This window comes from Lathyrus oleraceus, chromosome 6, assembly GCF_024323335.1.
Source record: "Lathyrus oleraceus cultivar Zhongwan6 chromosome 6, CAAS_Psat_ZW6_1.0, whole genome shotgun sequence".
Taxonomy (NCBI): Eukaryota; Viridiplantae; Streptophyta; class Magnoliopsida; order Fabales; family Fabaceae; genus Lathyrus; species Lathyrus oleraceus.
Genome location: NC_066584.1, coordinates 468697525 through 468713178, shown reverse-complemented (window position 1 = coordinate 468713178; position 15654 = coordinate 468697525). Strand labels below are relative to the sequence as shown.

General features: G+C 38.1%; 1 non-coding gene across 1 annotated transcript; it reads right to left on the bottom strand.

Annotated features, from left to right (window-relative positions):
* Positions 1-7398: 7398 nt before the first annotated feature.
* Positions 7399-7505, bottom strand: LOC127099700 (small nucleolar RNA R71). The gene has a single exon (XR_007794176.1). It is a non-coding gene; the product is annotated as a small nucleolar RNA R71 (small nucleolar RNA).
* Positions 7506-15654: the final 8149 nt, after the last annotated feature.

Genomic DNA, 15654 nt, shown 5'->3' with positions numbered 1-15654 from the left:
GGGCTATTCCTAAAGCATACAAAGATAAGAGAGAAGATAAAACCCTTGGAGTTCCTTTTCTTGAAATCATAGAGATGATTCAAGATGCTCATTTCCTTTGGACTTAACACACAATCAAGCAACCAAACAATTTAGATTCAAGCTCCTAGGATCTCCATTTGGCTTGTCTCTCATAATTGGCTACTCATGACAATGGTCCTCCTTACTATCTCAAGATGGAATCCCTATCACACAAGAACAAACATAAAAAAGTTCACAACACAATAAGAGGAATGGACAAAGAATAAGTTTTGGAAAGGAAGTCCTTTGAAGTCAACTGTGACATTTAGCATTCTAAAGGAATGAGGCCTAGTTGCTCTTGTACAAAATTTAGCATTCTAAAGGAATGAGGCCTAGTTGCTCTTGAACTCCTTTAAGCATGGGCATGTCCTAATTCTAAGTCCTTTCTCCTTTTGCATTAGGTTCACACAAACAAAGACAAAACAACCACAAGGCAACAATATATTTATATATAATAATGAGCTCAAATGAGCAAAAGGAAAATGGGATAAACATAAAATATGTGCTCAAGTGAGCAAAATGAAAAGCAATATGAATAAATGAGCAAGAAAGTAAATTGCATTAAAGTAAATTGCAAGAAATTAAATGCTCAAATTGAAGTTAGTAGTTAGTATGGTTATGTTAGTTTGTCATAAGACAATTTAGCGCTATGTTAAGCAATCGTAAGTGGACTAATGTAGTAGTCACACCTATCTGAGGCCGGTCAATAAAACTATAGGCAAATAAACACAAGTTAGAGATCATGACTAGTAAGCCAAGCTCCTAAAATTTGCCATGCCAAAAGAAAAGAGAAAGGCCTTGTATGGACTTTAGGTTTTTTGCTTGACCAAGAAGCAACCTATCTTGGACACAAAGCAACTCACTTGATCTTGGATCAAGTTGAGTTTGATTTGGATCCAAGAAAGTTAAACCTCTCATTTGTCAAGACTAACCATAAGACATTAACTCATTGGCCAAAAATAAAAAGAAATTGGATGAAGATGAAAAGAGAATTCAAGTGTCAAACACAATTGGTCAGAAGTGAATCAAATCATCATCAACCAATGCTAAACAGAAGAGAAATGAAGGTTACAAGTCAACAAGTCAAACTTATTTTTTTGGTATTTTTTGAATTAAAAATAAATGCAAAATAAAATGAACAAAATAAGGTCAAACCTCAAATTCAATTCAAATCAACTTCAACAAGTCCAATTAAATTCTCATAGGTCTAACATGGTCAAATAAGCTTTGACAAATTTTCTCAACAATTTTTGAAATCAGAAACTATTTTAAAACAATTAAAAACAATGAAAAATAACACAAATGAATTAAAATCTCAAATACATCTCAAATCAATTAATAAATTGATGAGACTATTTTTCATTGACTTATCATGATCCATATGTGTTAAGAAAATATTTTTGGATTTTTCAGATATCAAAAAGTATTTTAAAATGAATTAAAACTATTAAAAACCAAATAATTCACAAAAAATATTAAAAACCAAAATATGAAACTAGATTTTTCAAGAAATTTTTTGGCACTGGTCTCATATTTTTGTGACTTGAAATAAAATATTTATGAATTTTTGAAAATAAAAGGAATTAAATGAAATTAAAACAAAAATTAGAAAATCAGGAAAATCCAGCGCCCTCAGATGGTTCATTAATTGACATGGCACTGATCTCATGGTTCAGAGGCGCGGTCACATGGTGATCCTTGGTCAAGCACGCAACACATTGATTTAAAACAAGTCAACATAATACAAGGCCATGATTAAAACGTTTTATCAAGATCCAAGGGCTCTGAGGCTTCCACGTGGGGATGGTGGTGGAAACCACCATCTTCTCCGGCCAGACAACCAATTCCAGCCACCACGCGCAGGAAATCAAACCTTAATGAAAATGAAAAATCAAGGTATCAAAATAAAGCTAAGGTGATGTACATCACCCCTGTGATCATGGATCCTCCTCAAAGTTCCTATTCAGAGAGAAACATGAGCTTGAAGATCATGGTGCTTGATCTGAAATGGCACGATTTACAAAATTAAGACCACCACTGGCCTGCCTCATGCTTGAGGACTTCAGAAAACAACACAAACCAAAGAAATTCACATTATATTTCAAGATCTGAATCAAAAAAGTTTGGTGATATACCTCTGAAATGGAGCTTCAAACAACACGAGTTGTCCAAGCTCTTGATCCAATTTTTGTCTGGAAGTGTGATGGTGATGCAAGGTTAAGGAATTATGCTTTGAAATTCAACTAATGATGTTGAAATTCAAGCTTGAAAATGAAATAGAAAAACTGAAATTCCTTTGGTGAGGGTTTGGTTTTCAATCCAGCAGCGTTTCAGATCTCCTTGTGGTTGAAGAATGAAGCTCAAGGCACTTGTATTTATAGTTGTATGTGATGCAATGCAATGCTTGGCTCGTGTGCATGAAATTTGGATCCTCCATGCATGGGCATGTACAGGCGCATGTGAGGCCCAAAAATGAATGGAAATCCATGCTGAGATCAAGTATAAGTGAACTGGACGTGCACAAGGCTTGGCATTTGCTTGCACATGAAGTTTCAAAGTGAAATTCAAAAATGCCCATAAACATTAAGCTCTTCGAAACTCACTCATGGAAAGTCAAAAATTAATGTGAGTAAAGGTTGGAAATCCCTTGAAATGAGGAACAAAAGTCATGTTGGGAAAAAATTCATTTGGAGTTTGGAAATTCACGAAAACTGGCTGTGACGTTTTGGGTAGAAAACATGTCTAGGTTCCCTTTGAATTTTTTTACCAAAAGTAACCATCTTCAAGCCCTTCTGTTACAATGATGCATGCTTCAAATGGAAAAACCTCCAACATAAAAGTTGTAGATATTTTCAAGATGATCAATTTAGACTTAAATTTTGCATCATTTGTATGTTTCATGAGAAAGTTATGGGCACTTGAGGTTGGACATTTTTCAAATTCAATGACTTAGGTCCAAAGTGACCTATAATGTTTTGTATTATCACATGTGTTTCTTTTAGGATTATGAAATTTGGTCCAACATAACATTTGAAGTAGACATCTTAAAATTTCCAATGCATTTGGTATCACCTCAAAATCATAAAAAATAAGGAAGTTAGATCCTTGGGAAGTTGACCTAAAATTAGGGTTTTAGTCAAAATGACCTATAATGTTTTGAAATGAATAATGAACTTCCAAGTTTCAAATGGATTTTTTATGAACATAAAAGTTGTTCATATGGTTATTAAGAACATGTTTGTTCTTGGGGTCATCTTCATTTGACAACCACATCACAAGTTGTGTCTCAGTGATCCTCAGTTTAGTCAGATGACTTGACTGGTCAACTTCTCAAAGCCAAACTTCAAATCTTGATGAATGAATGATTGAGGATCCTCAAATAGGCTCATATATGCATAAAATAATGAATGAAAGAAATTCCCTTGATTAAATTTGATCACAGGTTGAGGTTGCTTCATGAGCAAGGCACAACCAAAGCACATTTGAATTACGGTTTCCTTGGGAAACAATCCTCAAGCCCTTTGGATTATCTTGATCAAATTGGAAAATTAGGGCACTTGGGAGACATATATGATGATTAGGAACTTGGTGGACCATTGCCATGCTTGTTCTCATCTTCATCTAGCCATTTCATTGAGCTTAGGAGCCTCCTAGGCGCATAGGAGCACATGATCACTTGAGCTTCAAAACAAAAAGAGTTAGTGACATATTTTTGTGCTTTTGGTTAGTAATAAAAATAATAAAAACAATAATATACAATACAAGCATGCTTGGTGGTCTCAAGCCACTCACACAAGTCCCAACCCTAGGGTTAAGGAGCCAAACATGCTATGATCCTTGAGGCAATGTATTGAGCAAATGATATGATGCCATGAGGGATCTTAGGTTCAAAATTAGGGTCTTACAGATGCCCCTATTTAAGGTCATTCTAGCCGGAGATATGAAGGTTAAAATCTTCGTCTCGACGAGGTAGAATGGGCTTAAATAATAACAAAGAGACGAACTTTGGTCCATAAGAGACCTCATGATGCAAATGTATGTATGCAAAATAGAATCTTCATGGTGAATAATTTCCATGAAGGAAAAGAAATTAGAAGACACTGAAAAATCCATAGGAGTAACACACTCACTAGGGAGACATAGACTCTGGGGGAAAATATGGTAAAAATGCGTGAGCAGGTCACGACTTGAAAACTTGCTGGGAGACACGAAGGGATTCCACGAAAATAAATCGATGGAAGGACTCGAGCTGACGCAAAGATGCACGTATTAGGGAATATGCCAATACAACAAAACTATCCACAAAGGATACTTCGGATAAAAATTCGGACTCAGATGGGGAAATCTATAAAGGATTCAGCTGAGGAAGAAACATCGAGATATTACCAGTTATCGGGTAATAAACTCGAAGAGAGACATGTCATCAAAACACCGGTTACTGGGTGAGAGAACAACACGCTCAGGGAGAAAGAATATCTAAGACCGGTATAAGGGTGAGAGATATCAATTATTCGAAATATCTGAGGAGGACCCCAAAAAGGCACATCTCAACTCAGGAAACTCTGAATCCACAGGGGACAAAAAAGTCATAATAAGGAGCAGAAGGAAGGAACACCAGGGATACCGGTTACTGGTCATATAATAGGTGACCAACCAGGCGTGAATTGGGAACATATCCAAGACACTCATCATCCGAAAGGAGGGCTGAAAAAGCAAACTCGACTTACAGGATGGGCATTCGAATCCATAAGGAAATACGAATCTTACTCAACTGGGGAAGAAAAAGACTTCAACTGAAGAGTGCATGAGATATATTATCTATTACCGTCATAACGTAGATAACATACTCGCATGGAAGATTATCCACAATCGGTTACTGGGTTAATGAAGGATAAATCGACCGAAAGGAAAGGACATCGGGATACCGGTTACTGGGTATAAAATGATGACTGATAACATGAAATAGTATCACATTCTAGGACTCAATTTAATTAAATTATATTATTATTTACTTCAATTTATTTCATTTTATTAGATATTACGCGGTATTTTCTTTCTATTTATCTCAGGTGGTTTATTTGAAGCACAAGTAAAAAAGGAAGAAAAGGAGGTGCAAAAAGGAATGAAAAGAAGCAAATATCAAAAGCCAAAGCCCAGCCCAAAAAGCACAGGCGCTGTGCCTGTGACGAGCGTCACAAAGGCTGTGACGAGCGTCACGCTTTGCACACTTGTGTGACGAGCGTCACGCATGGTGTGACGAATGTCACACCATTCCCCTATATTTTTGGCTTCAGAGACGTTGAGTCCTATTTGCACGCCTAACCATTCGCCACGTAAAGACCTTTGACGCGGATTACTTTTGGAAACCGTTACAGAAAGTACCAGTATAAATATCAGCTTTGCAAACCCTGCAAACGTGCCACGCTTTTTCCAGACTTCTTCGCTGTTTTCGCTTTTTCGCAATTTTTCTCTTCCAGCAGTACAAGCACATTTTTACAGCATTACTTTTACGATTTTTATATTGTTTCCTTTGCAATTTCTATTTTCCTTTTCAGCACTTAGTTAATTCTTTTTCGCACAATAGTTTCTACACCGGAAACTATTGTGTACCTTTTACCGGATCTAACCTTACGTTAGAATCTAGTTTTTTTATTCCTTCGCTTTTATTTTTCTGTTTGATTGAAGAATTCAAGAACAAATCCAACCGGCTTGTGGTGGAGTGTTCAAGACTGCTATTTAATTTCTCAGGTTCTTTAATTATTGTTTGAATTTATATATGCCCTGCTTTACTGTTTATTTACATTATTTTCCTGAGATGAATCTGTTTATGCATGATAATTATTTAAGTCTGTTTAGCATGTCTGGCTGATTTATTTAGGTATCAGTATGTAAAGTAAGCGGAATGAAGGAATCAAAACCAAATTGGTTTAATTAAGTTTAAAATTAAAATCACTCTTTTTACGGTCTCAATTTACAGGTTTAATAACAAGGTTTTTGTACGAAAGTAAAAGACATAAAGAAGTTAAAAGCAATAGAGCGAGAGTTTGAGTTTTTGACTGGACAGTGTAAATTGGACATTAATTCTAGATCAGGGCGAGAGCAATTTTTAGAGTTAATTAAATTCTAATCTTTTTCAAAAAGTATTTTTAAAGATTGAATGTGAGGACGAGAGTTAAGCATTTGAATTTAATTATATAACCTAAGTCAACAGAGCGAGAGTTTGAGATAAGGGTGTTTAAACGATTAGTGTTTTCTTAAAAAGAGTTTCTACGGATTCTATTGTTTTCAAAAAGTGGTTTTTGACTTAACTATAAGTGACAGCTACGTTAATATAAAATCATAGTTTATTCAACAGAGCGAGAGTTTGAGATAAGACTTTTAATCAATAGTGTCAACTGAAAAGATTTATTTTAAAACCAAGAAACCAACGAAGAATTGATTCCCTAATTACGACGAACTATATATCGATATCCGCTTATTAGATATTTATTTTAGATCTTATTTTAGTTTTAGCTTTTCCCCCAAACAATCAAAGTATTACCTGCCTTAGCTTTACGAAGTAACCTTAGATAATGGTATATCGATTCATAAGTCCCTGTGGGATCGATATCTTTTAAAACTACGCGATAGAACTGTGCACTTGCAGTTTGTACCCCAAATTCGACTCATAAAGTCGCGATCAAGTTTTTGGCGCCGTTGCCGGGGACTTTTATTTAGTCGATATCGTAACTCTTCTGTTACGTTGTAGAGACTAAGGCTTTTATCTTTCTTTTTCTTTTCTTTCTTTCGTTGATTTGTATGCCACACACTCACTCACAAGGCGAGCCGTTCTACTTACGAATCAAGGATATCGAACTATATCTCCGAGTCTTACGACGAATTCGGGAATATCGTGCTGCAAACAATCTCCCTCCTGTTGAACTTCCTGATTTCAAAAATATTTTCCCTTCGATAACCGAGATGGCAGAACCAGCTCGTGCTCTTAGAGATTACGCCGCTCCATCGCAAGATGAGCCGCATTCAAGTATTGCTCCACCCGCATTCGAAGCAAACAACTTTGAACTCAAACCTTCACTGTTGCAGGCAGTGCAACAGAACCAATTCTCTGGAAATCCTACCGAGGATCCAAACCTTCATTTATCCGTATTTGTCCAATACGCTGATACTGTTAAAGCTAATGGTGTCACTTCAGAGGCAATTCGACTTCGTCTTTTTCCTTTCTCATTAAGAGATAGCGCTAGAAGATGGCTTCAATCTCTTCCTTCCAACTCAGTCACCACATGGAACGAGTTGAAGAAAGTTTTTCTTGCTCGATATTTTCCGCCAAGCAAAACAGCTATGTTAAGAGTCCAGATAAATGGATTTAAACAGAAAGATAACGAGTCTCTTTTCGAAGCATGGGAAAGATACAAAGACATGATGAGACTTTGTCCACACCATGGTTTAGAAGACTGGTTAGTAATTCATACCTTCTATAATGGTCTCCTGTACAACACGAGGTTAACAATAGACGCCGCCGCAGGTGGTGCACTGATGAACAAACCTTATGCTGATGCTTACCAACTTATCGAAAGCATGGCTCAAAACCACTATCAGTGGGGAAGCGAACGAACAATGGTAGAAAAACCTCAAACGAAAACTGGCATGTACGAGATAAGTAACCTTGATCATGTTAATGCAAAAGTGGATGCTTTGGTCCAGAAAATTGAAAGTTTAAATGTATCACCTCCAGCCACCGTGGTTGCCATAACTCAGAATTGCGAAGTTTGTGGAATCCAAGGTCACACTCCTGCAGATTGTCAACTCCTAACAGGAATCCAAGCGGAGCAAGTAAACTATGCTCAAGGAAGCCCCTACTCGCACACCTATAACTCAAATTGGAAGAATCATCCCAATTTTTCATATAAGAGTAATAATGCTTTATACGCACCTGGACAATCTCCAAATCAAGCCTCAGCTATACCTCCGGGATATCAGAAGCCGATCCCATCTACACCTAACAATAACGCCCCTAGGAAATCCAATTTGGAAATCATGATGGAAAACTTTATAGCTTCTCAACAGCAAACCAATAAAGATTTCTTAAACCAGAATGTACACACTGGCGAACAAATTAAACAACTAGCAAGTAAAGTAGATGCCCTGGCTACCCATAACAAAATGCTGGAAACTCAAATTTCACAAGTAGCTCAACAACAAGCGCCTACTGCTGCCCCAACTGGTACATTTCCTGGCCAACCCCAACCTAACCCAAGAAGCCACGCTCATGCAATTATACTGAGAAGTGGAACGGAAGTGGAAGGACCGTCTGACCCAAGGATAGAAAACCAAAACTCTAAAAAGTCAACTGAGGAGGAAAGTGAACCTAAGGAAAAGGAAGAGAGTAATAAGGAAACCGTAGAAAAGAAGGAACCTTATGTACCTCCACCACCTTATAAACCACCTATCCCTTACCCTCAAAGGCTTATTAAAACCAAAGATGCGGGCCAATTCAAAAAATTTGTTGACCTACTAAAACAATTAAACGTCACAATTCTGTTTACAGAAGCTATTACGCAGATGCCCTCATATGCCAAGTTTTTAAAAGAAATTCTTTCTAATAAAAGGAAACTTGAAGATAGCGAAACCGTTACACTCACCGCTGAATGTAGTGCTATAATCCAGAATATGCCTCCTAAACTTAAAGACCCAGGTAGTTTCTCTATACCCTGTCACATAGGAAAATTGGTCATTGACAAAGCCTTATGCGATTTAGGAGACGGTATTAGTGTTATGGCTTTATCCATATGCAAGAGACTTGAAATGGGAGAATTAAGACCAACTAAAATGTCTGTGCAACTAGCAGATCGTTCTGTCAAATATCCTGTAGGAATTCTTGAAAACGTTCCAGTGCGCATAGGTCAATTCTACATTCCAACTGATTTTATAATTATGGATATTAGAGAAGATGAAGTTACACCCATTATACTGGGAAGACCGTTCTTAGCAACTGCCGGTGCAATCATAGACGTAAAACGAGGACGACTCACTTTTGAAGTAGGATAAGAGAAAATTGAGTTCATTCTTTCCTAATTTTTGAAAGCACCTGCAATAGAAGATACATGTTACTTCATGGATATCATCGATGAATGCATAAAAGAAACGGAGTTAGAAAAAGACAAATCATCTGACTATCTTGTAGAAGACAAACTTAACCAATGTTTAGCAATAACACCGGACCCTACGCAATGCCTTAAGAAACCAACCTTAGACCTGAAAACACTTCCCAAAAATCTGAGATATGAATTCCTAGACTTAGAACTTGAACGACCAGTGATAGTTAATGCTAACCTAGGAAAACTCGAAACAGAAAAACTCTTGCATATCTAAAGAAAATATCCAACCGCACTAGGATACAACATCACCGATCTTAAAGGAATAAGTCCCTCTATTTGTATGCACCGCATCATGCTAGAAGAAGACTGTAAAACTTCTAGGGAACACCAGAGGAGACTAAACCCGATCCTGAGTGAGGTAGTGAAGAAGGAAATAACCAAGTTATTAGAGGCAGGTATCATATATCCTATATCTGATAGCAAATGGGTTAGTCCTGTACACGTAGTACCAAAAAAAGGAGGTGTAACAGTCATTGAAAATGAAAAAGGAGAAACTATAACCAAACGAATCGAATCGGGATGGAGAATGTGCATTGACTATAGGAAACTAAACAAAGCAACCCGAAAAGATCATTTCCCTTTACCATTCATTGACCAGATGTTAGAACGATTAGCAAAACATTCTCATTTCTGCTATCTAGACGGTTACTCAGGTTTCTTTCAAATACCGATTCACCCTGATGACCAAGAAAAGACAACGTTCACGCGCCCTTTTGGTACCTTCTCTTATAGACGAATGCCGTTTGGCTTGTGTAATGCTCCTGCAACCTTCCAAAGGTGCATGATGGCAATATTCGCCGATTTTCTAGAAAACATCATGGAAGTATTTATGGATGACTTTTCCGTATGCGGACAAAGCTTTGAAGAATGCCTTGAAAACCTAGAAAGAGTTCTAGAGCGATGTGTAAAAGTAAACCTAGTACTTAATTGGGAAAAATGCCACTTTATGGTACAAGAAGGAATTGTTTTAGGACACATCATCTCGAACAGAGGAATTGAAGTAGACAAAGCTAAAATAGAGGTAATCGAAAATCTTCAACCCCCGAAAACTGTGAGAGAAGTACGAAGCTTCTTAGGACATGCCGGTTTTTACCGACGATTCATTAAAGACTTCTCTAAAATAACTAAACCTTTGACCGGGCTATTAATGAAAGATGCTGAATTCATATTCGACAATAAATGTTTAGAAGCATTCCAAACGCTTAAACAAGCACTGATCTCCGCACCCATAATGCAGACACCAGATTGGAATGAACCATTCGAAATAATGTGTGATGCCAGTGATTACGCTGTAGGTGCTGTTTTAGAACAACGAAAGGATAAAAAGCTTCATGTTATATATTACGCAAGTAGAACTCTAGATGAAGCACAAATGAATTACGCCACAACCGAGAAAGAACTTCTAGCAGTAGTGTTTGCGCTAGATAAATTTCGTTCTTACTTGGTCGGAGCCAAAATAATCATCTACACTGACCACGCTGCTATCAAATACCTCTTAACAAAAAAGGATGCTAAACCTAGACTCCTAAGGTGGATCCTGTTGCTACAAGAGTTCGATTTGGAAATCAAAGACAAGAAAGGAACTGAAAACGTAGTAGCAGATCACCTCTCTAGACTTGAGAACCTTGAACCGGAAAGAACATCGATCAACGATGATTTCTCGTACGATAAACTTATAGCTACTTTGGAAGAAAATAAAGCTGATAAACAGGTAGAAACCACCTTAGCTATATCCGTTACACCGTGGTACGCTGACCTCGTCAATTATTTAGCTGCCGGAATAGTTCCACCTACCTTATCCTACCAGCAGAAGAAACGATTCTTCTATGACATAAAACACTATTACTGGGATGACCCCTTACTTTTTAAAAGAGGCCCCGATGGTATTTTCCGTCGGTGTATACCCGGAGAAGAGGTAGAAAATATAATCCAACACTGTCACTCCGCTCCTTATGGTGGACATGCAAGTACATCCAAGACCTGCTCAAAAATCCTACAAGCCGGTTTGTATTGGCCAAATATATGGAAGGATGTACATGCAGCTATTAAGAAATGTGACAGATGTCAACGCACAGGAAACATATCTAGACGTGACGAGATGCCACAAAAGGGCATTTTGGAAGTAGAGATTTTCGACGTGTGGGGAATAGACTTCATGGGACCTTTTCCATCCTCTTTCGGTAACAAATACATACTCGTGGCAGTTGACTACGTATCGAAATGGATTGAAGCTATAGCTTCTCCAACAAACGACACACGAGTAGTAACTAGACTCTTTAAGAATATAATATTTCCAAGGTTTGGTGTCCCAAGAGTAGTAGTCAGTGATGGTGGATCGCATTTCATATCCAAGGTACTTGAAAAACTACTGCTTAAGTATGGCGTAAGATATAGAGTAGCGACACCTTACCACCCTCAAACCAGTGGGCAAGTGGAAGTGTCTAACAGAGAAATCAAACAGATACTAGAGAAAACAGTCGCCACTTCAAGGAAAGACTGGTCATTGAAATTACCAGAAGCTTTATGGGCTTACCGAACTGCTTACAAAACTCCCATAGGGACAACCCCATTTAAGCTCATTTATGGAAAATCCTGTCACCTCCCGGTAGAATTAGAACATAAAGCCTATTGGGCTATTAAAAATCTAAATTTAAACTATAAAGCCGCCGGTGAAAAGAGAATCCTTGATATAAGCGAATTAGAGGAACTCAGAAGAGACGCTTACGAAAATGCCAGAATCTACAAAGAAAGAACAAAACAATGGCATGACAAGCGCATATCAAGGAAAATATTCAAACAAGTCGATACAGTCCTTTTATTTAACTCCAGGCTAAAGTTATTCCCGGGAAAACTACGATCTAGATGGTCAGGTCCTTTTCAAATCACCAATGTTTTTCCCAGTGGAGCAGTAGAAATTAAAGGCAAATCTATGGAACCATTTACCGTAAACGGGCAACGTCTAAAACATTATCACTATGAAGAAAACAATGAAGATTCGCAAGTCTTGCACTTAGACAAAATGCCTCCAGAACTTATAGATTATAATTGATAGTTTTTATGTCGAGCTTGCGACATTAAACAAAGCGCTTAGTGGGAGACAACCCACAAATATTTTATTTTTTTCTATTATTATTTTTCTATTTCTTCCTTAATTATTCTTTTAATTTTTGTTTAGTATTCATTCTTAATTTATTTTTATTTATTAAAAACTTTTCTCTCCTTCTTTCGGCATTTGGCCAAATCCTAACTAAAACTCTTGTTTTTCTTTTCTCTAGCTAACACTAACCTGATAGGACAAATTGATCGTATGGGTATCAAATTCAGAGGAACAGCTCAGAAATAAAAGTTTGAGGAACTAGCCACGAGAGAGATGCTACCTAGTCTGTATGCTGATGACTGGGCAATGACTGCCCTTGGACTAAGACAAAGTGTCCTGTATTTGCTGAGTCAGATAGGGTGGGAAACCGCTCCTATTCGTAGACAATTTGTCACTTACCGGAGACTGACTCTAGAATTCCTTAGTTCTCTGATCTATCTACCCAGCCATGGGAAAGGAATAAGCAGAGGTTTCATCCAGTTCAGAATGTTTAACATGGAGTACCAATTTAATATCCAAGATTTTACCAACCTTTTAGGTTTCCCTACATCCTTTGACACATTCACAGTGAGCCAAGAAGAACTTTTTGAATATAGAGAACTTGAACACTTTTGGGGTAACTTGACTGGAAATGACGATCCCGAGGAACATGAGTTTCTCTCTGGAAACATACATAACCCGGCCTTCCGTTATTTCCATAAGATCCTGACCCACACCTTATTTGGGAAGAAGCCAAACAGTACCACAGTTTCACGTGATGAACTCTTCATCATATTTTATGCTTCCCAGAACCGTCCAGTAAACGATGCCACTTTTATGTTGGCAAATTTAGACCACCTTATCCAAGATGAACGAGCACCAATTCGAATAGGCGGTTTGATAACCATGATTGGTAATACTATCGGATTACGTCAGCCTATGCTTGACTTAAGCCCTTTTTGTGGCATTACTACTATGAGTATACCCTTCCTCTTCAACACTATGTTTATAGCAAACCTAGGATCTGACGAGTTTGAGCTTATAATTAATAACCAAGTTCTTTGCCTATTCACCATGCCCGATCCTAGGACTAGTGTTCATAACCGTAATAACTGGCTCTACAATCTGAACTAAACCCTCTCTCCTGCTAGATCCACTGAATCCATCCAGGACTATGAGATTTGTGATGACCAGATTCCTTATGCTGAATCAGACCCTCAGACACCATCTGGTTATTATGATATTGATCCTCCTCCTCAACCTGTTCAGACCGAAGAATCGGCAATACCCGACCTTAGACATCATATGCCCGGAACTGATTATAACACCGCCATTGAAGCTTTGATGTCAGAACAAGACGCCCTCAGAGAAGAGTTCGCTAACATGAGACACGAATTTCTGGGATAAATGAACAGTATGACAAATCAGTTTCACGAGTTACTATACCGTGTTAACTCCTTTGCTCCTCCGGCCAGAGATCATGCAGATGGATAGAAGTCGTTTTCCTTAGTTATCTAGTTTTAGTTAGTTTTATTATTTAATGTTATTTCAAATTATGTTCGTATTTGTTTCTCTTTCGCATTTTTGTTTTTTCTCCATTGTTACATTATGATTATTTTATGAAGCTATTGAATTATCCTATTTTATTATGAATTATGCAATATCTATCAAAAAAAATGCTCTCTACTGTTGTTGCCTACATAAATTATTAACAATATAATACATTTATGCACTATTATACAAAGTAGAATAGCATGCAGGAAAATTAAATAGCAGAATAAAATAATCTGAAGCAAAACAAAATAAATAATAAAAATAAATTAACAAAGTTATTCTGAAGAACGCTAGCAAGAACCATGCCAAAAAGACGGTGTGACGAGCGTCACACATTCTATCACAAACGTCACACAAAGTGCTTGTGACGCCCGTCATGCCCCTGTAACGAGCGTAACGCCTTGTTAACGTTACAAAGCCGTTGGAGACGAACGTTACAACCCTACACCTTTTTACCTTCCCCATTTATTCACATTTACCCACATTTATTTACTTTTCAACCACTCCCTTTCCAACTTCAAATTTTTTCCTATAAATACCCACCATACCTTTCTTCCTACATCACAACTATTCTATACAATCAAATATATTTTCTTTTCTTTCCTAATTACTTCTTCCAACTCATTCATCAGTATGGAGGGAAATCAAAATTTCGGAAATATCATCTTCCGATCCGAAGATGATAATTATCAAAGGGAGCAATTCGAGCGTTTCCAACAACGAGGTGTCACCTCTACCAGGTACCCTGATTCAACTTGTTTACAACAATTAGGATTACTTCAAGGTATCGAGTGGATGCTCCGCCTTGCCGATCTAACCTTTCTATGCACGCATAATCAACCCACCTACCCATCCCTAACCTTAGAATTCTTAAGTTCATATGCGTACAACACTCCCACCGGTGAGGACGAATTCTTGACCGGTACCGCAACCTTCCGTATGTTCAATACCGAGTACTCCCTATCCCAAAACCAATTGAGTACCATGCTACAATTCCCCATAGAAGGTCAAGTCTACCCCAGAATCCCTCCAAACCTAAACTGGAACACAATTGCCGCTTTCGACCTCTTTAGGAAAATATCCGGTGTAGATGCCAACAACTGGGAAGAGCTCCTTGTTTCCAATATACATAACCCAACTATCCGGTACTTTATCCGCATCCTACAAAACACAGGTTTTGGAAGACCGAACAACAACAAGGTCAACGCAAAGGAACTATTCTTCCTCGAATGCGTCTTCGAACCGAATGCTAAGGTAAACGCCGCCTCCTTCCTATTTCATCATATCCGCACCTTATGTGCTAGAGGCCGTCAACCTTTTGTAATTGGTGGATTAATCACCACCATAGCACTTGGCTTAAACCTAGGGGACCGAATCCAAACTTTAGAATCTTTACCTCCCCTATTTATGGATATAAGCTACTGTCGGTCCAGCCGCCTAATAAAGAACAGAGTAGGCGGAAAATATTACCTTATGGTGAACAACCAGGCAGTCCCAAGCGTTGTTCTACCCAACATTGCCTTAACCGATGTCACCAATCCCAACCGCCACCTCTATGATCTGAATGCTCCCGAAGCTACCGAGCCTTCACATACAAACCCGTCTGCAGACAAGTTCGAAGAAATGGAGCAAGGAGATAACGCTCCTGCACAACAATCAGTCCCGCTCAACCCTTCCGATACTGCAGCTGGCCCATCCTCACGACGTCGTCGACGAAGAAGGCCTGCAACCAACGACGACATCATGGATGCTATTGATGGTATGCAAGCACAGAATCTCGAAATGATGCAAATGATGCGCAAATGCAAC